We start from the raw sequence: 21,167 nt of genomic DNA, 5'->3' as shown, positions 1-21,167 counted from the left end.
AGAGTCAGTTCAGCGTCTTTGCAGAAGCAGACAACAAGAGCAGATGGCACTCCTCGCCCATCTCTGCTTGTGGTGCCATTTCTCGGAGCTCTTGCTCAAATGTCTGCAATGTTTAACAATAACGCCCAGTGAGAGGTTACATTTCCTTTCACTTATGAAAATAATGCACCCATGGTGGACACAGAATCAAGATCCTAACCTAGGGTAGGTATGTGCTCAATTATGATATTCTGAAAGCGTTTTACGCACCTGCTTTCACAGGTTTGGCTCCCTGTGGTAAGCGTTGAAACATTGACTCGTGTAAATTGTTTCTTTTTGATGCTATGTGGCGCTATGTTCATATTCTTAAAAGACACAGGAAAAGTATCACACTCTTGATAGGCCCCGCCTTGAGTAGCTCTTGGATGCAGACTGACGATCCCGATACATTGCAGAGGTCTGGGATTTAATACAAGGGCACTTGCATGCCCCATAGCTGAGCATAATACTGCATGATTTGTCCGTTGGTATTTGTGGACGCCCACTAGTGGGCCTGGGAAAAACGCAGAGAATCGGCATTGGCATGCTAGTTCCACGCCAATCTTTCTTGAGAATCAAAATAAATGCTTCAACTTGACACCAAAGTGACGGTTGATAACTGTTTTGGCCAAAACGCTCTCGTCAGGCCTTAGTCTTCGAAGTGACCGCTCCTGACCGCGCACGGCCGCGAGTAACTCCAGACGTGAAATCATCCTGATGCTGCGCATCTATCATCTAAATGCTAAATTCTCGAGACTTGGCCTGAATCTACTATTGCTAAATAAATGTGAAGGAATCTGGACAAACGCATTTCATACATAAAACTTTTTAGTAGACTATAGTAAGGAAACATCCACAGAAAAGACTTCGTTTTTATACATTAAAACTAAGGAAAGGCAAATGGTCTCATCAAACTGCAAATAATTACATGTAGCATACAACATGGTGCGGTGAAACAAGAGCTAACAGATGCAGACGACAACCTGTGCTTCCGCTCCGAAAGCCGATCACAGCGCCAGTCCTAACGCGGCGGCTGCACTGGTTCTGCGCCCTCATGGCAAAACAATGTTCATTTTGGGCAGACGCGTTTTGTCAGGCATGATACGCAGTCTTTACCGTTCTATAACTAAGTGGTTCAAGGGGAGTGACATGTTTTTCTAGCGGCATAATGATAAATAAAGAGTTTGAGCAAAGGGTTAGTGCTTAAAATGGCACAAAAAGAGGAGCACAAGCATAAATTACCATTCATATTCACCACGAATTATACCCTCCTCATGTAGCACCATTCGGGAACAAATGTATTTCTATAAGTATCTGCATTCCGGAATACTTTTTTGCCGTTTTGCAGAAGTATCTCAGGGATATCCCGTTACATAAAAGGCAAATTTATCTCAGTACCTGTATTTTGGGCCATAAAACGGAAGTATCACAGTATTTGTATTCCCAAATACTTTTTGTAGTATCTCTGCCCAGCCCTGTCACATGCACACCTACATAATAGCTGCAGTTAATTTTTGCAATTTTGCTGCAAGGTTTTATTGTCAGATCAACATGTACCATATCCCAGATGTTTAATTTCTTAATACCCTGCTCATTAGGTAAGTCTTCCCCTAGTACGATAGTGTGTTGCAGAGAAGCAAACCTGACAAAACTGCTGTTTACAGTACGAGTGTCTTCTCCACAGTGCACTAAAGCCTATCGAGAAGTGCACTCACTAAAGCTAGTGTGGCCACCTCAACAAACTTAAAGTCATGAGGACTATTAGGGAACTTAAGTGTACTGTCCCTGTTCGATACAAAGGTAAAATAAAATATTGTGTTAGTCCAATCAAGTCTGTATTTTTGAGAACAGGCACCATCCTACCATAATGATCCAGCAAGGTACTAAGCTCCGAGTAATTCTCAAATAGCGAGCAAAAGTCGAGCTTTTCGTGCAGTGTTGGCAAAAATTCATCAGAGTATTTTGGTCAATTTTAACGGCATATAGCAGGTTGAGGCCTTTGGTACAGCAGTCGCATCAGTGAGCCTTCCAGGAAGTATGAAGTTTAATATGCTGACTGTTTCAATTGTCAGTCCCTTTGACACATTTGCTTTGCTTCAATGTAACCTGTTCTGCAGCATTATCTTGAACGAATGTTGCTGCCGGTGTTTTTGCAACAAGAATAGCATGAATGAAATGGATGCAAAAAGTTTATTTCAACAAAATAAGACCTCCCACAAGCACAAAATAAGAAATGAACTAAATGCAAATTAAAAAGAAAAAGGAACATTAACAAAAAAAAAAAAAAAAGCTTGTTGATCCATGGGCATGAGTGCCTATCTTGTAGACGGAAGTTTTTTTCACAACTTCCTAACAGAAGACATTTCTCTATTTTGGAGCAGTCTGGCTGCTCCAAAAGACCTAAATTAAAGAAAAGAAAAACATTAAAAGCAGCATACACCAAAGCATAAAAATTAAAATTACTAAGCTGTTTTTGTCTTGTCCCCCATAGGAATAAGCAGCTGTACATAGTACTTTTCTTATGCTAAATATAAGTGAAAAAAGAGAGTATTTGAAATGGAAAGGGCACACTGTTGCAGATGAAAATGTGTGACCTGATAACCAGTTGCAAATTATTTCATTAAATTTGTGTCCCAACATTTACTGCGGTGTTGCGAGGAATCAGCTGACGCTGACAAGGTTTGACCAGAGGAAAATTGGCGACCTCTCGCCCGGGGGAGGAGGCAGTGGATGATGCTTTTAGTTTTTGTTGATGTTTTAGGCTAGGTGGTGGAAGCTGCCACCCATTATAAAGGGTACAGCTGTTATTATCCATCTAGTAGTCTCGAGAGCAAGTTTTTTTTTTTTTTTTACAACAATTGTTATTGAAGTTGTTGGCCACGATGAGTGTTTGAACAGAATTGTAATAATAATTTGCAACTAATTACAGGGTCACATGCCTTTTTAAATATATCAGTCAGTTTTTTTCATATCAAACTCTAATAATGAAAAGTAAGAAATATGCTTTGATAGACGTGCTGCGCTGCGAAGTTCTATTGTAGAACTTCGCAGCGCAGCACGTCTATCAATGTACAACCAACTAGCCCAAACCCAAGTCCAAGCTTTATTAAGAAATATGCAGGTGGAAACCTAACAAAGGTAAAGAACAACAAGAATAAACATAACAAGGGTAAATCATACCTGCCAAGTTACCCGTATTACCCGGGAGACTCCCGAATTTTGACAAATTCGTATGATTGCCAGAAAAATCTCCCAAGAAACTCAAATCCCCCCCCCCCCCCTTTCCCTCCTCGCACTTAAATAAGTAGTTTTTGCCATCGTAACAAATGGCTGCGACGATAGCGAGGCGCAGCAGTCCTTCGCTAGCATGAGCAGTGCAATATAAATATAATGAAGTTGTCTTCATTTACATTTGTTATCAATGTCTCTTTTTAAAAAACCTTTACCCCCCCCCCCCCCCCCCCCGCTTAGAAATTCTCCCCGATTTGGTTTTTCCGAACTTGGCGGGTATGGTAAATAAAGTTCAAGGTCTTGAAAGTCATTTAGGATAACCTCTGCCTATTCTTCTGCATCCCAGTGACAATACACCCTCGACTGCATGAAAACTGTATGCCACAATTAGGTTTTCTTGCTAAACACTCCTCGTGAAAGAGGGATGGACAACCTACACATTGAATAATGCCAACAGCACCGGCACAAAGCAGAGGCTACCTGCACAAGCAATGAACAGCATAAGCGAAGTCTTTTGGTCGCACTTAAGAAACAATAAAATTTATTATGGGAAAGTCTCATCATTCCCTTTAGAATGCAGTTTAGTAAATGGGTCCTCATTGACTGTTGTCAGAAGCTTACAGAGGTAAGGTCTTTGCCGGATGCTATGTATTGCATGTTAGCTATTGTGAATAAGCCACAATCCAGAGTGCCGCCTTGACTTTGTGAGCCGCTACGGTGGCTCCGAGGCGAGACCGCTGGCCTACGGATCCCCATGTGGCGGATTCGAATCCCGGCCGAGGTGCCCGCAATCTGATGGAGGCTTATTGTGGAGGAGGCGCCGTGTAACCGAGCTTTCGGTTGCATGTCAAAAGATCCCCAGGTGGTCCAAATTAATCCTCAGTCCTCCGCTGGGGCAAGCCAGATGCCCGTCGTTGGTATGGCACTTAAAACCCACAAATTTAGCTTTGACTTGGCCTCGACTTTGTGCAGGTTTTATAAAAAAACATTTATAGTGGCCAATTGTAACTTCAGAATGCTGCACAGTTGCTTGACAAAATCAGGAGGAACATCGTCAATATAACCATACGCAAAGACAGAGTTTGGAGGTGACCCAAGGTTTGATACTGAGAGCCAATGCAGTGACGTGATCGCTCAGTCGTTTTGGAGCAGCTCTTGGAGCGGCCAAAAGAACTTTTGGAGCACAAGCGCACATTCCATTTTCATTCATAGCACTGCAAATATTATATTAAGATTCATGTGTTGACCTGTCCTGTTCTCACTTATGTGCAACCTTTTGTTATCATTGATTGCACAGCAGGATTGACTTCCTCAAGCACAAAACTAGCAGTTTACCTGCATGCAGACGCACCAGACACGGTGACAAGAAGATGACAGATGAAGGACAGCATGAATTGTGGTTAATTGTAAATTTAGGTATGGAATCCCAGTGAAATAATGCTAGAATACAATAATTTTGTGCCTAAATTTGTTTCCTTCAAGTTCTAGAGGTTGTAATGAAACTGCAGTTCTTAATACAGAAACAAAAACAAAAAAACTTGTCATTTGATTATGAAACATCAATTCTATTTTATACCTAAAACTTCATAACAAAAAAAAAAATTACCGCATCTTTACGTGGTGAATGATGTTGATTGGGGCAAAGCTCTCGGTGGTGCTGATGATACTGATTTTGTTCATAGGTAGTGCTGGGCTTTGGGTTGCATTGGTATGGAATGTGTGGTATGGAACGTGGTTATATACGCATTTGAGCATTTGACAGCAGCGCCCTCTCCTGTATAGACGTTGAGCAGCTACATGCAACGTTTCATCCACGACATCCCCAGCTCTTGAGTTACTACCACATCTCGGAGCTCCCTACTCATCCCGCAGTTGTGGCCGAGTGGTTAAGGCGATGGACTAGAAATCTATTGGGGTCTGCCCGCACAGGTTTGAATCCTGTTGCCTGCAAAAACATTTTTTCTTTTTTTTAAGAAGACATGGGATGACAATCGATGTGAGCACGGACGCCGGACAAGGCTAGACCCTAAGGAGTTTCGCCCCTAAAATTTGCCTGTAAATGATAAATATGCGTTCTTATAAACAACTCCGCCAAACTCGTTAAGGTTCTTCTCAAGCTTGCATTCTCTACTTCTGGTAATTTAGCTGCTAATTCACTCACACCTAGATAAGAGTGACAACTAAACAAAAAAGTTGGCATAAAACATTAACTTAAAGAAGAGCCCAGATAAATATATTTGCAACACTGAAATATCCTTCCTAAATCTAGAATTGGAAAAAGATACCTCCACAATACTGCAGTCAGTCTATCATACATACAAGCCAAATTTTATTCAAAAATCGTCCAGTCTCGCTCTGGAGGCAAGCTTTCCCCTTAGCACACAGGTGCACTGCAGCGAAGCAAGACACAAAATCTCGATGCCTACTCCGCGGTTGTCGCTTCACTGCAGTACACCAGTGAGCGGTGAGGAGCGCACTCCACGAAACTAACCCGCCAGAACAGAACGCGAAAATTATTGCGGAACTTCCGAGTGTTAGAAATAGTCTCAAATAAAATATATTCTAGAAAATAAATGAGATCTTGACAACTAAGCTTTTGGCAATTAAAAAAACACTGGGTTTAATATAGTCGAAAGTACAAATTTAGGCCATAGTTCCCAAATTTACAAATTTGGGAACTATGGTGGTTGCATACCACCATCGCACAATGCTCTTGCTCAGAGTCTTGCAGATAGACTGCTGTATAGTTCTTCTCTCGTGGTGCTTGGTCTCGCCTGGCTGGCAGATGCTGCATCCGGTCCGACGCCAGCCAGTTGCATCTTCATAGCGCTGGAATCCACGTTTGAGACCCCTGATGCCGAGGAGTCGGTGTTAACACATGCCTTTAAGAACACAACATTCGTGCCCTCTGAGCTTCGTAGGAGACTTCAGGGATGCGCCCGGCAAAATAGAAGAAAAAGGGCAAAACACAATGGCACTCGCTTACACGAGTAATGTCTGTGTTTGATGCGAAATCAGACCGAGTTAGTATGTTTTATGACGTAATATTCTAAAGATCTGCAAACTCGCACAATCCTATCGTTCCGGCCGAATTGCAAGTTGTTAAAATTAAGTTTTGGCGCAATGTTGGCCCGAGTTCCTCAGATTTTGGTCAAATGTAGCAAGATGTAGTACTTCGGCACAAGTATCACATCACTGCCAATGGTCTGGAACTTTTGTACGCAATAGCTGAATGAAAGCATCTCTCACCATTTTGAATTTTAGTCCCTCAGCTAACAGAACAGCTTGAAAACCACCCCAATGTGGAAATGTTTTACGTGTTAAGTACCGCACAATATTCATAACACTGTCAGACAGAGAAACTGTTGGATCTTACACATGCGAGTTCTTTTTCAGTAAGTGAATAACTTTTCTAGAGAGGAATTAACTCTGCCTCTATCATACTAAGGTTTAAGTGCCTTGTTGTGGAACATTTTAGAAAGTGCATGCTTTCTTATAACTGTCACATTTTGTGGTCCGCCTCCTGCATTTGATCAAACTAATGCACAGTTTTTTCGGAAAAAGTTGCCCCACAGATTGTTGTCTATTAGCTGCTGCTGAGATACATCCTCTCGAGCTGCACAGGGTGCAACAGACTATGGCAAGAGCTGCACCTGGTTGCTAGGGAAGGTTGTAAGACTGCTAAGGAACGCCTGAATATCGATCAATTTTTCATTTAGCTTTCGTTCATCGCATTGGGCTAAGGAGTTAGCTGTTGGTTTGACTAGATGAACTCAACCATGGAGTACTTAAATTTATCAGATTGAACTAATAAACATGTCTTTGACCTTTTTTTTTTTTTTTTTTTTTTGTTATAATACATGCAACGTTTTTTGGTCCAGTCTTCAAGTGCTGCTAAATAGGTTGGATAGTTGCTAAACTTGGCCTGCAGGAAAATGGTTCTGCAGCAGGGCTGTGGCGGGATGCTTGCCTCCAGTGGCCCTGCTCTTTGTCGCACATGCTGGGCTGTCCTCCCCCAAGCCAGAAAATGGATTATCAGACACATACAAAGAACAGAGGTACCCTATGCAAGGTCTCCTCCATCCCAAGCAATGGTGGGGGATGTACTTCACCCACGCTGCTTCCCTCCTCCCACCATGCTTTGGAAAGGGCACACTACCTTGGTTTCAGTCACTTCAAAGGCCACCGACTTACCAACCTCTACAGAAGCTGTGCTCCCCGAGGAAGTGACTTTTAGGCACTTCTCTGCACTAGCTTTCCCACCCGAAGCATTGCCAGTGGCACCGGCTGCTTGCTCCCATGCCTTTACAGGAGCTGTGCTCCCCAAATAAGAGCCTTCATTGTTGTCCCCTAGTACTGCTGCTGAATCCTGGCCCTGGCCACCTTCTGCACGATGTTCTGCACCTGCTGGTCCATGAACTTGGCAAGAACCTGCCCAGATAGTTGAGAGTGCCCAACTATTAACCTCTACACTAGAGCACCAAACCTGACTGTCAGCCTAACTTAATTGTCTAAGTTAGTGTCCATTTAAAATTTTAAGCAGTGTTTCATAAAGTAAAGCATATCTAAAAACTACTTGAAGTAAAGTTAATTATGTACATCAAGTTGAGTAGTAAGTATACAGGGCGTGATGCAGTTGAAGTAAAGTACAATAAATGCAGACTTTTTTTTTTTTTAAATAAAGTAAACTGATGGTCCTCTTCATTCCCACTCTGAGTCTTTCAAATCATGGTATGCATAGGTACTCAAGTGTGTAATATGGGAATTATTTGCGGTACTAGCGGCAAATATCAGACATAGCCAAGAGGCCACCCAGTACTTTTTTTGTCTCCGATGAGCTATACATGGCTTGCATTTTCGTTACATCAGCAGTCATTACTCCATACCATGCTCCTACCTTCTGCAGCATAAATTTCACACCTTCAAACTTGTACTTCTTGGCCAGAACAAGTAGGAATGACATTGCGTGCACTTATAACTGCCAGTCCTCTGAGAGGAATGGCCAGAAGAGATTTCGAAAGAAATCAACACTTTTGTATGATAACAGCTTAGCACTTTGTTGTTAGGTTGGTGCAAAATTATTCTCTACCTCAGAAGTTGTAGGTACTATTTGGAAAGCCAAGGACGTTGGCTCATGGGTTTTGAAAGAGCCTAGATTTTCCTGAGCCCTCACAAAACAAACCAGTGCTCAGATCAATGCATTTGTCCCTGTGTGTTTCCCAGAGCTGTATGAAACATCCGAGACGAAGTATGGTTAAAAGAGTTCAAAGGAACCATTCTCCAGATCCAGTAACAATATGACATGCGGATACACACATTCTATGCGCAGTTAATACCAGCGGAACCAATGATATCAAAATCAGAGTTGAAAAATGGTTCCCTAAAACTCTGTTGTCTTCTAAGAACGATGAAAAAGACATTGTTCTCAAAGACAATATGAAGCTTTGCATCGTCTGCTTATGCACCTCGCTAGGTAAGAATATACCTCGCAGTATTTCTCCAGAGTTAACCTAGCACCGTTTAGTGACGCAAATTTAGTAAGACCAGGTTTGGAGAATGTACTTGAGGTAGGGAGTTGTAGTTTCCTTGTAAAGTACTAAAAACAAATACTTCCAAGTTCTCGTGAATACCGAGTATAGGGTGATTGTAATGTTCATACACCCTCAAAAGTAAAATTTTTGAAACAATTTTTTTTTTAGGTTTATGTGCTAAACGCAATGGAGGGCACAGGAATATTTAGACCACCGGGGGGATTTTTTGTTGAGCAACCGAAAGCTCGCTTTACACGGTGCCTTTTCTGCAATAAGCCTCCTTCACATTGTAAACACCTCAGTCAACATTTTTTTAAGTACATTGCGAGTGAATATGCACAGACGCCTACTAGTACGGCTACTACTGTAGCCATCTTTGCGATCAATGTCTCTATATTTGTGCTCGTCGGCACAGACGCCATACCTTGTTGCCGATCTGGCTTGGGTGGATGCCGTTGCAATAGTGGGCGCTACTAGGGTGATGGTGTTTTTCTTGTCGCTCGCCAGAGAACACCATCATTTATAAAGTGCTTATATAAGAACCGGTGCGGCGCATCGAAATAAAAGGGCTTTTCCTTCTTTTTAGGTGTGGTCACGAGCTGGGCTGCTGTTACTTGGTTGTCGTCCGTTCCTAACATGGTGTCGGAAGCTGGCTAACACCGTCACTATGGCAGAAGGTGACCTCCATATCCAAGTGGTTTGCGTCGGAGCGTCGGGAGTTCATCCTTTAGCATTATTCACTTTCACCAGCCCGGCGGAATGGCCGACTTGGATTGCAACGAGGACAGTCAGGTATGGATCAGAGTTCTTTGCAAACAAGTCTTTCACGGTATGCACCATGCGCTCTACTTCACCGTTACTCTGGGGGTATCACGGGCTGCTGTCTCTTCGTCATCGTCCATTCCGAATGTTCCAACTAAAAGGATGTGACTATGTTCTGATTGTAGACTACTATACTCTGTTTCACCTTGTGTTGTACCGTAGGAAAGGCTACAAGCACGAGCTCCTTGCTCTAGGGCACATCTCGGCGGCACAAGCTCTGGTGCATCAAGGGCAGCTGCCAACGCTAATAGCTCACGCATCTAGCCTTCGCTGCGGCACTGCATAAGGTGAAACAGAGTATACTCAAGGTTTCCTGAGGTCATCTCTCTCGGATCTACATCTGCGCAAGCAGCCATCTCGGCTGTCAAGAGTTGCATGGCTTGCTATGGAATCCCGAACGTTGTGTGGACAGATATTGGACCGCAGTTTGCATCTCACGAGTTTGCAGACTTTGCTCAGGCGCAGATTTCGCCACGAGACTAGGAGCCAGCGGTACGCCTAGAATAACGGCGAAGTAGAACGCATGGTGCATATCGTGAAGAACTTGTTTGCAAAGAGCACCGATCAATACCTGGCTCTCCTATTGCACCGAGACACACCCGGTGTCAATGGTGTTTCTCCTGCCCAGTTGTTAATGGGAAGAAAACTAACTTGACTTCCTGGTCTACCAGAACGACTTCAGCCATCACTGCCAAGCCATCAGAACTTCAAGGCAAGAGATGCCGCAAACACGTCACAACAGGCAAACAACCACAATCGCCGGCATACTTCAAGTCCTCCGACCCCCTTGAAGTTGGGGGAGGACGTGTGGGTTAAGGACGTCAATTGCCGAGGCAGTATCCTCAGCCCCGCTCAGTGACCAGAGTCATATGTGGTGGAAACGCCCAGGGGAACTCTGCAGTGAAACCGTCAGAATTTAATCCCCTTCTCAAAAGGCCAGTCAACAGAGGAATTGCCAGCCAGTGAACAAAATCAAGGACCAAGTTTACAGCAGTCTACGCCCGGTGAGGGTCAACCAGCATCATCGCCAGAGCCTCAGCAAGAAGGGCTTCGGCTGAGTCGCACACTTTGCGGTCGTGTGATTGGACCGCCAAGGCGACTGACTTATAGATCTTAAGGGGAGATGTAGTGGGCACTACTAAGGTGATGGTGTTTATCTTATTGCTCGCCAGAGGACACCATCATTTATAGAGCGCTTATATAAGGAGCGGCGCGTGGAAATAAAAAGGGCTTTCTTTTTTTGGTTGTGGTCACGGGCTGGGCTGCTGTCACTTGACTGTCGACCGTTCCGAGCAGTCGCGACCAATCCACTGCTGCTACTCGTTGGCCAAGCCGCTGCGGAACTCGAACCCCTCTTTGCGACAAAACTCGCGCTGCAGGGGGTTACCTCCCGGTAGTAGTTATTCATAACCTGCATCTCGGCAGCGTGACTACGCTGTCATTCCAATGACCAGATTTGTTGTTGCACACGCTAGCACTAACGCTGGTGTTGTTAGTGCCGACGTGCACGATGGCAACGTCAAAATCGGCAAGCCTGTCAGACCGTGAAAACAAGTTCTCAATCCTAATCTTACTAGATGCGGCGACTTCAACAGTCCTCCGGTCAATCGACGAGAAGTACTGGTTCGAGTAAGGGTCACCGGCTACCAAAACACGAGGCACGTTGGGAGTGCGACCACGCTCGTTTACAACCCGATACAACATCCAAATTAACGCGTTCAAAGCACAAAATACAGACAATGGCAGTAAATACTAATGAATATGGTTAAACAAATAAGTAATCAGGCAAATGACAAAGGGAACGCTTCAAATGAGTGCAAAAAGCTTGCGTGAAACCAACCCAAAACTTGACCAGTCGCAGACTCGGGAAGGGTAGTGACCGCGGTGACAGACACACGAGGCTGCGACACCAGAAGTGATGTCACCCTCAACTACCGGTGTCGAAGGAGCCATGCCCAGACAGGGCAAGCTACTTTGACACCGGAAGTGACGTTTTACTACTTCCGGTGTCGAAGGAGCCGTCTCCGTGTGGACATGGCTCGAGCGACGGCCGTCGGAGCAGACACTCCCTTATATTTTTGCCAACGACCGCTCGCCGAGGGGGCAAAAAGGAGAGACAGACACGAACCTGCGTGCACGATTTTTGTGAAACATCTTACAAACATTAATACGAGTCCATATTATATGAACGAAGACGTTTTAGCGCATTAGAGTTTAGCGAATAGAGATCACATACGCGAGTCGACGTTTAGGCATTTGTAGGGACGGCAAACTGGGCATCCAAACAGACCGCGCCAGGCGGTCTGTTCAGAACGATAGCAAGGGGTGCTTCGCTATAGTTTGGGGAAAATAATATGAACTCAAGTTCGAGCGTCCATTGCCAAAGGTTCGGCAAGCTCGGAAACAGGACAGCGGCGGCCTTCATTTTACCTATTCGGTCAAATGAACGCCGCCATTCGCTAAAGTGGCATGCGATGAAACGTCGTGGGCCAGGTTTCGCTCGCTAAACCGTCGTTCGATCAGTACAAAAAATGTTTTGTGTATTTTATCTTAATAATTATGATCCATGGCAACCAGCCTATCGTTGCCTACCTCACTTTACGTCGTAAAATAGCGCGTTGATGTCACTTTCATCAGAGATACCATAACAACGCAGTACTTCACAGCCGGCCGCTGAATCACCCGTCTAATATTTTGTCACGGATTTCATCATATATATATATATATATATAAAGTAGACATTCCAAAACAAGAGTCATCCATTCCCAAAAATTTCAGTGAACTGGAACTACCTTCCCACATCTGTTGCCACAATTGCCACTTACTCTATGTTTAAAAATTGCCGTAAATAATCTATACAGCTCAGACTGAGCTCCAAAGTGTACGGCTTTGTTCTGTTCTCTTCGAACTCCCGCTCACCTCTGTAATGCTGATGGCCCTGAGGGTATGTCAGTTAAACAAATGAATAAAAAAAGTAAGTGCCTCGCCTGAAAAACCTCTTAAAGAGGTCGCCTCTTTAAGAGGTTTGCAGCTTGCCGAAGCAATGAAATCTGTGTTTTATTCGAACCCGTTGGTCAGAGTACACCTCATCATTAATTAAACCACTCATTGGATCATTCACCTCAAAGCAATATGTTTACTTCCGAGCGTGTTCGTGTCGCTCAACCTACTTTGAGCGAAATGCAGTCGAGATAACTAATGATGGCGCTCGACTCCACTTATCTCAGCTTTGAGCCGAGGCGAGGCGCGCGACTCACGCGCGCCTCGCGCTCGTTGTTTTACGCCGGGGTTTGGCTGCGCATAGACTCGTATTCATGGGTAGCGTACTGTGTTTTCGGAGTTCATGTTTGAATAGAATCGGAGCGTGTTTTTAGGAGTTTATTTTGTAGCGTAGTCTACACTGGCCGAGGTTGAGCAGTTTCGCGTGGCTTCTGGCGAGCCGTGCTGCGTATGCGCGAGGAGCAGTGACGTCACACGTGTCAGCACCGACTGGCCTACCTTCAAACTGTACCACAGTTCGACTAAACATCTGTTGGACAAAGAGTCAATCATTTGCTAAAGTCCGACGGGGCGGTGTTCGCGAGTATAATAGACTCGGAAACTTGATGGGACGCAAGTTCTTGAAGCGGGAATCTCTACGAAGCGTTTTATTAGAGGACAGGGTCTTCTAGTTTCACCCCTTGACATTGCTTTCAGTCAGGATGGCACGCGCTGTGCAATTGATTGGGAGCTAGTGCGCCACTTTCCGCGAGAACACCAGTAATGCAGGCGGCTGCTACCAACGGAGAAAATGCGAATGACAAGGTCTAAAGTATCTAGACTTAAAGGGGCGGTGCAACGATATTCAATTGGAATGTTTTTCACTTTACACGAGCTTACTGGCACTAGTGGTTCTCAAGGATACTCACACGCAACACCACTGGCCAAGAAACTCCTTTGTTGCGCTGTAATTTCGAGGACAAAACCGAGCGTTTTCATTCAATCTCTCCTCCGCAAAACCTGATGACGTAGCTGGGCGGTAGCAGTACCGCCCAGTGACGATATGTGAATGCGGCTCATAGATTGGACCCGAGCATGGCGTGGACACTCGATTTGGGCTCGTGATAATCGATAGCTCGAGAAGCATTCGGGTATGTCCGGTGTCCAAGCGCTGCAATGACGACAACAGCCGAACCATAACAATGTCTGGAACGCAGCGCGTGTCCTGTGCCTTGCCAACCCCAGCGCGTGGCTATGATCAACACTGGCGGCATATAATCGGCTCCAGATCACGTGGCCGCTTGTTCTGGCTGCGAGTTGAGGGGTGAACTTTGCTCGTTTTTCTTTATTTTTTTCTACCACTTCGATTGCGTGTGGTGAAAAACGAACGGGTAATTTACAGGTCATTAACGTCAGGGATCCGTCCTAAGCGGTATTTGCGCAAAATACAAAAATACAAAAATCGTTGCATCGCCCCTTTAAAAATGATTTTCCTAACGTTATACTCACATGACGTGACGTGAGCATGTAAAACGTAGTGCTCAATGGCTCCTTATTTCACATCATTTTTCCACTATATTTTATACACCAACTCATGTTTACAAACAAACTGGAGCGCTCCTAGCCGACGCCACCGGCGCCGCGCATGCGCGATGGGGTGTGGGCAAGAAGCTCGCCGCGTCGCCGATAAACAAACCATTGAATTGCGTTGTTGTCGGCGGTGGTGTGAGTCTAACGCAGGTTTCTGCGTTGGAATTGTTGATTCTACGTCTTCCTGGGCAATGCCTGACTACTTGAGCAGCCTCAGCGAAATTACTGAGGCTCGCTATACCACAAAACTTCGCGTGAATAATGTGACATGCGGCGATTCATTCCGCGTGGACGCCGCAGACGGTACGCTAAAGCCTGATTCGCATGATGAAATTTCGGTCGCAATTTTCAGTCATGACGTCGCTCGGGTTACAACAGCGTGAACCGTAGCTGAGATGTTCAACATCGATACTGAAAATCGCAAGCAGAATCGGACCAAGTGAATGAGGCATAACAAGTCGTTGATGGTCACTGGTAACAACGATCACCATCTCCTTGTATCCACTGTTTACATCGAGCCTGCTTACCAATTTTCAAACTTAAGTATTTTGAGGCCTGCACTCACTTCTTATCGCAAGTACCGGGCCAACATTTGGTCCACGGGCCGGTGTCGTCTAAAAGAGCAGACGACGAGCAGAAGCGTTTGAAAGAGCAGACGACAGTTCGAGTGATCAGGCGGCCGTTCGATCTTGAAGACGCACTGAACGTCCGCATGCAGGCGGTCCCAACAACTTGGCGGTATTCTCGCTTTCATGACGGAACAAAACAAATAAATCTGATGACAACAAGTATCCGTGAATTTAACCCAAACTGCTTCCCGCCCAAGCAATCGTGGTCCGACGGCGACTGGTTTTTCATTTTCACGGCACATATCCACGTTCTCGGACGAACCGAGCACATCAAAACTGATCTTCAAACCTTTCTCGACTCTTTTGGTGCAACCCCGTCGCGGCGTTTTGACGAGAAGGCAAGTTTTTGTCAGGTTTTTTTTTAATACAACCCTAGAATACACGTCTCACATAGGGACTTCCGACTTCAGCCCCAGACCGGAAGTGCGCCCGACGCGCGACCATCGCGCCGTGACGTAACAGAGATGAGTTCGTTGGTTCGTGTATAGCCAGAACATAATTTCGGCGACATATTCGCCTATACATGAACTCATCTCTGTTACGTCACGGCGCGGTGGTGGCGCGTCGGGCGTAACAGAGATGCTCCTCAATACAAAAACCAAAAGGCTCCTTAAAACCAAAACCGACAGACTCCACACGTAACCCGTAACAAAAAAGAACAGGTCACAACGAGTCGACAAAGGACGTAAGGAAAAACCCGAACAGCGAACTTTTCCCTACACTTGGCAAGGTCAAACTTTGTACCTACAGGTTGCCTCAAGCTTGAAACACAAAAGCTTACCCCAAGCTTGAAACACAAAAGCACTAATCACAAACGAGCGTGTTGGGGACGAATTAAGTAAGTGCTTATACTTCCTTTACACGTCTAAGAAACTAGGGAGTTTTGTGTGTTGTTCCAATAATTCCTGTAAGGATACCCGATACTCCTGTGTCATTTTTGTGCATGCATAGTATCGTTATTGGGTATCGTTACCGAGCACAAAAACCGTCTACAAGAACTCCCTACCGTTTATCGTTTTTCTAGTGAAATTAAAGACGACGTTAGCAAGGAGAAGCAAGCTAACTAACCTCGAAATGAAGGGAAACAGAGGTCGTCTTCGCTCCCTCAGCTCCCCTTGATAACCGGTGATTTCTTCAAGCAGACAGAGCCAGTGAGGACGCCTTCAGCGAACATCAAACATAGTCTTTGAGATGAATAGAGGCAGGTTCTTAATTTTGTTTTTGTTTAAAAAAAAGGGTCATTTTGAAACAAGGTCTGGTGGGAAATGCAAGATGGGAGGACGGGTAAACAGCTCGTCCACACTTCTAGACGGGGAACACAGCCTGTCAGAAAAACTGGACATCGCCGGCTCATCTGACAAAAAGGTGCAATGCCAGGCTCTAAAGAGCGTGGGAAAGTAAAAGCTCTTTGAGTGAACCGACGATACGTGCCCCAGAACAGCACAGCGACGTGCATGAAAAAAGTTTAAAGGAACGCGGCAAGCCCGGTTCAATAGTTTTCCATGTTTAAAAAATAACAGGCTTATTCAGCTCTTTGCGCACCTCGTGTGTTTGTTTACCCCTCAGACGCTCTGATGTACCGCTATTTACAGCTCGTTTTGACCAATGACGGCGCGCGCTTTTCTGTCTCGTCTTCGCGCGTTCTGTGCGCGCCCTTTATGTTTCCCGCTGATTGTTGTGATATTCTTCGTATTTACTCCTTTTCAATGGGTCACGATAATGTTCGCAAGCGCGGAAGACACGTTTTGGTACCCCTACTTGCACGTCGTATAAACACTTACTTCGAATTTGACTTCGACCTCGACCGCGCACCTTGTTTTTCATTGGTAGCCTGCTTGCAACAGAAGGATGACGGTGATGACAACGCAATCGCGGTTTGCTTGTGGTCCTGTGTGATGGGTTCTCACTTCCGATCGAAGTGACAGCCATTCGTATCGCTCCGACGCTGTTGAAAAAACTCAGCAGACCTTTGAATGAGTCACTTGCTCAGGAAAATAACGAGGAGACGAATGTCTAAGCGCTTATGTAAGAAGAGTGGTCTCGATTTCAAATGAAAAACACTCCAGCAAAATGTGGCCGACATGGTTCGTATGCAAAACTAGCTAGCATAAAAAAATAGATAAATTCAGAAATGGGGACGGACTATCTGCCTCCCCCTTGGAAAAGATTTATGTCATTTATCAAGAATCTTTGAACACTCGTACTTCGCCTTCGCGTTCGAAGCGCTGTTCACGGAGTAAGGCTAGGCTGCTTAGTGGATTGAGTTTCGCCACTTGTTCGTCGCATATTTTTTGATGGGGTCCGGCTTTTACAGACAAGTATCGTGCCAGTAGCTGACTTTTGCTCAAATAAACAGAAACAAAAACCTCTTTAGTCAATATTCACGTTCAACGGAGATCGAAGAACTCTGTTCGTATTCCTAGAATTCAAGAACTCAGGCATATGCACGACTGTGATGAAACCTATTATCGGCAACAGCAAGCGAAGCCCCCCACCTAAACGCCTGAGAGCACGTAAAATCCTCTCCGCCTGTTATTGCAACGGACAGGTCCGCGCGCTTGTCAGGAAACGTGGGCGACAAACCGTGATGCCAATCGGCTGGTTCCTCACATTTTTAAAATTATCATAATTCTCTGGCATATGGATAAAGCCCGTAAACTTTCGTGATTTTTCTAGAATAGAGTCAAGCCTTCCCGAGATCTTAGATGCTAAATAGCGTTTGAAAAAATCCGGAAGCGGCCGAAACAGATCAAATCCGGCGCACGCTTTTTCGTGTGGACGGATAAAAACGAGCGAATGCCGCATATTACCAGCATCAGAACATCTGTAAGCATTATTAAGCGAGAGCGAGAAAACAAAGATTGTACACTCGGTTAGGGTCACACCAGTACTCGCGTAAAAGCTCCGGGAAGACGGTTTTATTTGTGTTTCCTTGAGGGGTGCGCGCACGCACGCGCTTACAAAAGACAAAAACATGGGCGCACGGACGCACGCAGATGCAATCAACGCGAAGAGAAACCCTCCCGTGGCAGAATAGCACAGTGGCAAAACGACACCTTCCCCGGCCCCCCACACACAATGACACACACAGACACACACACCGAAAGGAGGAGCCGCCAAGCCGCGCCGCGTAAACGGAACCCCACGGCCATGCAGAAGGCTCAAACGTCTGCCGCGCACAGACAAAGCCCCCCTAACGTTCGCTAAGCTGCAGGTGTACTACGCGACGCGGGTACGCACGCCCGCAGTATCGGGGCAGAGGAGCGGAGGCCCGCCAAACTCGTTGGAGTCGCCGCTGAGTCTGTGCCGGTCCAAACATCCCCCCCCCCTCCCCCCCAATCCCCATCTGGGAAGCGCTGGTGCCGCTTCGTCTGCAATACACAGTCCCCTCCCCATTTCCGATTTCGCGCTTAAGTCGCGCACAGTCGCACACGCAAAATGTCACATCCTCTCTCAAAGTCCTCCAAAGCAAACGCCCCTGCAATTGCTTCCCCCAAACGTTACCAGACCACCCCTACGAATCTCGTTCTGGCCCCTAACAGAAGTTCCTTCCAAGTTTCTGCTCCGTCTACACTCTATACTAACCGCCACAGCATGTTTGTGCGTGTAAGGGCACCAACATGCTGCAGACACTACCAAATGTCAAGTCGGCTATCAGTCGCCAAGAGTACGCACACGCAAGCAAATCCATACCAACATCTCCTGAGTCCTGACTCCTAGTTCACGAACTCAGTCCCCATCACATCACAAATTCAGTTCACGAATTCATTCACCATCACATCGCGTATACACCAGAGTCACGAAGTCCTTCACCACTGCATCACGGGTGCGTCAGAGTTCACGAGGTCACTCCCCGTCACATCGCGGCTCCTTCCGAGTTCATGAAGTCACTCCCCTTCGCATCACGACTCGTTCCGCGTTCACGAAGTCACATCCACTTCACATCACGGCTTCTTCCGAGTTCACGGAGTCACGCCTGTTCACATCACGACTCCTTCCGCGTTCACGAAGTCACATCCCCTTCACATCACGGGTTCTTTCGCGTTCACGGAGTCACGCCCATTCACATCACGACTCCTTCCGCATTCACGAAGTCACATCCCCTTCCCATCACGACTTGGTCCGAGTTCACGAAGTCATTCACAGCCCTTCACCATGACGCGGTGAACGTGAGTGAGTGTGAGTGAGCGAGTTCGTGAGTGACTTCGCCGAGGTATGGAAGCGGGCGCATCACGCTTATGGGGAGGGGCTTCTACTACCTTCTTAACTTGTAACCGACTATAGTCGCACACTTCCACCATGATTTTGAATGTTTGAAACATCACGTGCACCATATTTTCAGTCACCGAGAGTTACTCCGACGCACTTATCAAGTTTGTTTCTCGCGACCACCACCATGGTATTATTTCCGGCTTCTGGTTGGCCACATTCGAATTTCTGAAGACGCCCTGGAACACGCCCAGCCCGCTTTCGGCCAATGGCGCCTCCTCATTTGCCTCCTATACATCCCAACGAATGGCCAAACTTTCTACATATACTTCTCTCTCGACTCTAATACTGCATTCCACTCGTCATTGGACTTTAGAGTTAAAGGTCACTGCCCACTTTTTTTCCAACCCCACGCGCCGGCGTCCAATCTAAAATAAGATACGCGAGGCCTAATTATCCGAGTCCTTCGTGCGCCTGCGATTCTTGTATAACAGACGTACACGTTAGGGGTTCCGTGCTTCCAGAGCATCTGTCCTGGATTACTCTGCTGCTCGCAGCAGCGAGGTCCCTCCGCAATGGCCAGTAAACGAAGCAAAACAGAAAAAGAGGAAAAATATAAGCAAGCAGGCACCGCTGTTCGGTCAGTAGGAACTCGGGTGGCGGTCACGCGATCCCTCGGGAGTGGTGTGCGCATGCGCGGGGAGACGTCGAGCTCCTGCCGTCGGAAGGACGTCTGGAGGATGTTCTGTAACCTACCAGCAAACACTTACTGCGCTCATTGCAGGTAATCAAATTGTACTTGTAATCGATTACTTCTTGAAGTGATTTTGTAGTTATTTGAATAGGTTTATTAGGGAGTAATAGCAAAAGAAAATTTGATTTCTTTTGGAAGCACTAAAATTACTTGCGACCGTTAATATTTTTCCTTCCTACTTCTAATGGCACACTTTGTTTCTGCAAGTTTCGTACCAAGCAATCCCTGAATCAAGTCTCTGGAAAAAGGATGGTTTTCCAAAATCGGCTAATTAAGAAGAGGAGTAGCTTATATGTTCGGTGATTCTATATTCCAATAATGTGCAGCACGGGAAAAGCCGTTTCCAAGCGGCGATAAACGTTAGGCCGCGATCGCGCTGCCTGCTTCGTCAGTTGCGCGCGTGGCAATGTTTTCGGGAGGAAACCTTGGATACAGAACGATGTTTTATGCCGCCTCATATAAAAACCGATATACATCCGTTTTTCTTAATAATTTAGTTAGTTTGTTAGAATGAAACAATAAACTCGAAAAATACTACGCCTTCTCCTTCCCCCGCTAGGTGGCGGTTAGCTCGTTTTAAATTTCCGCGCATGCGCATTCCCAGTCAAACTTTAGACGAACGTCTGTCAAACTGCGTTCAAATTTAGAAAAAAAAAAGTAGAACTTGGTCGAACTTGAACCGCGGCAGGTTCGCGAGGTATGTTTAATATCCACAAAAAAAACAAACAAAAAAAAACACAAAAAAAACCTGTTTGCGTTATTCAACCTGGCACTCGCTGCCATACTTTGGCCTCCACGGGATATAATCACGTTTGCTTCCGAGCTCCGAGACAACGACGGTAACCGGATTTACGACCATGAGCAGATATGCCCCACCCAAGAAAACCGTTACGCACTCGTCGAGGAATCTACCGCTTGTTTGCTTTACCGCACAACAGCGACCGCCACTCTCACGTCAAGCAACACAAAAAGGACGGAAGACCGGCTTCTTTCCACCGCCCTTTTTGTTCGCCATTCCGGCGGCCTGAGCAAACACAGCGCCGCCACGATGGGGATTTCTCGTCTCCTTTCCATCGGCGCTTACACGCCTTTGCGTTGGGGGCGTCTCGGTGTTTCCCTGGAACGTCTTGCGGCTTGCTCACGTACTCTGTCTCGCACCAAAGTGGATCGCAGCGGATGCTATTCGCGACTCCAGCAAAACGGACGCCGCCAAGCGGGAAAACCGGGAACCAGCCGGTCCAGGTCGCTCCGCGCCCCTCCGCGTCTCTGGTGGCTTTCGTGGAGGCGTGTTGTCGGCGCGGTGGCGAACAATGTAATTTGACGAAGGTCCGAATATTTCTTAAGTTTGCCTGAGTGATCATTAGTGTGGTGAAGCCTCAGTAGATTGTTTTCTTCTATTGCGTG

At 46.0% G+C, this 21,167-nt stretch overlaps 2 long non-coding RNA genes across 2 annotated transcripts; one reads left to right on the top strand and one right to left on the bottom strand.

The window, feature by feature from the left end:
- Nucleotides 1–5,849: 5,849 nt before the first annotated feature.
- Nucleotides 5,850–11,646, bottom strand: LOC115317063. Its single transcript, XR_006077348.1, has 3 exons — nucleotides 11,443–11,646; nucleotides 7,444–7,680; nucleotides 5,850–6,100 (listed from the first exon to the last, which is right to left on the bottom strand). It is a non-coding gene; the product is annotated as an uncharacterized LOC115317063 (long non-coding RNA).
- Nucleotides 9,516–10,857, top strand: LOC121046731. The gene is made up of 2 exons (XR_005798283.2): nucleotides 9,516–9,572; nucleotides 10,274–10,857. It is a non-coding gene; the product is annotated as an uncharacterized LOC121046731 (long non-coding RNA).
- Nucleotides 11,647–21,167: the final 9,521 nt, after the last annotated feature.

The sequence above is a fragment of the Ixodes scapularis genome, unplaced genomic scaffold, assembly GCF_016920785.2.
Source record: "Ixodes scapularis isolate PalLabHiFi unplaced genomic scaffold, ASM1692078v2 PGA_scaffold10__122_contigs__length_95168666, whole genome shotgun sequence".
Classification (NCBI taxonomy): domain Eukaryota; kingdom Metazoa; phylum Arthropoda; class Arachnida; order Ixodida; family Ixodidae; genus Ixodes; species Ixodes scapularis.
This window is presented reverse-complemented; position numbering and strand designations above follow the sequence as displayed.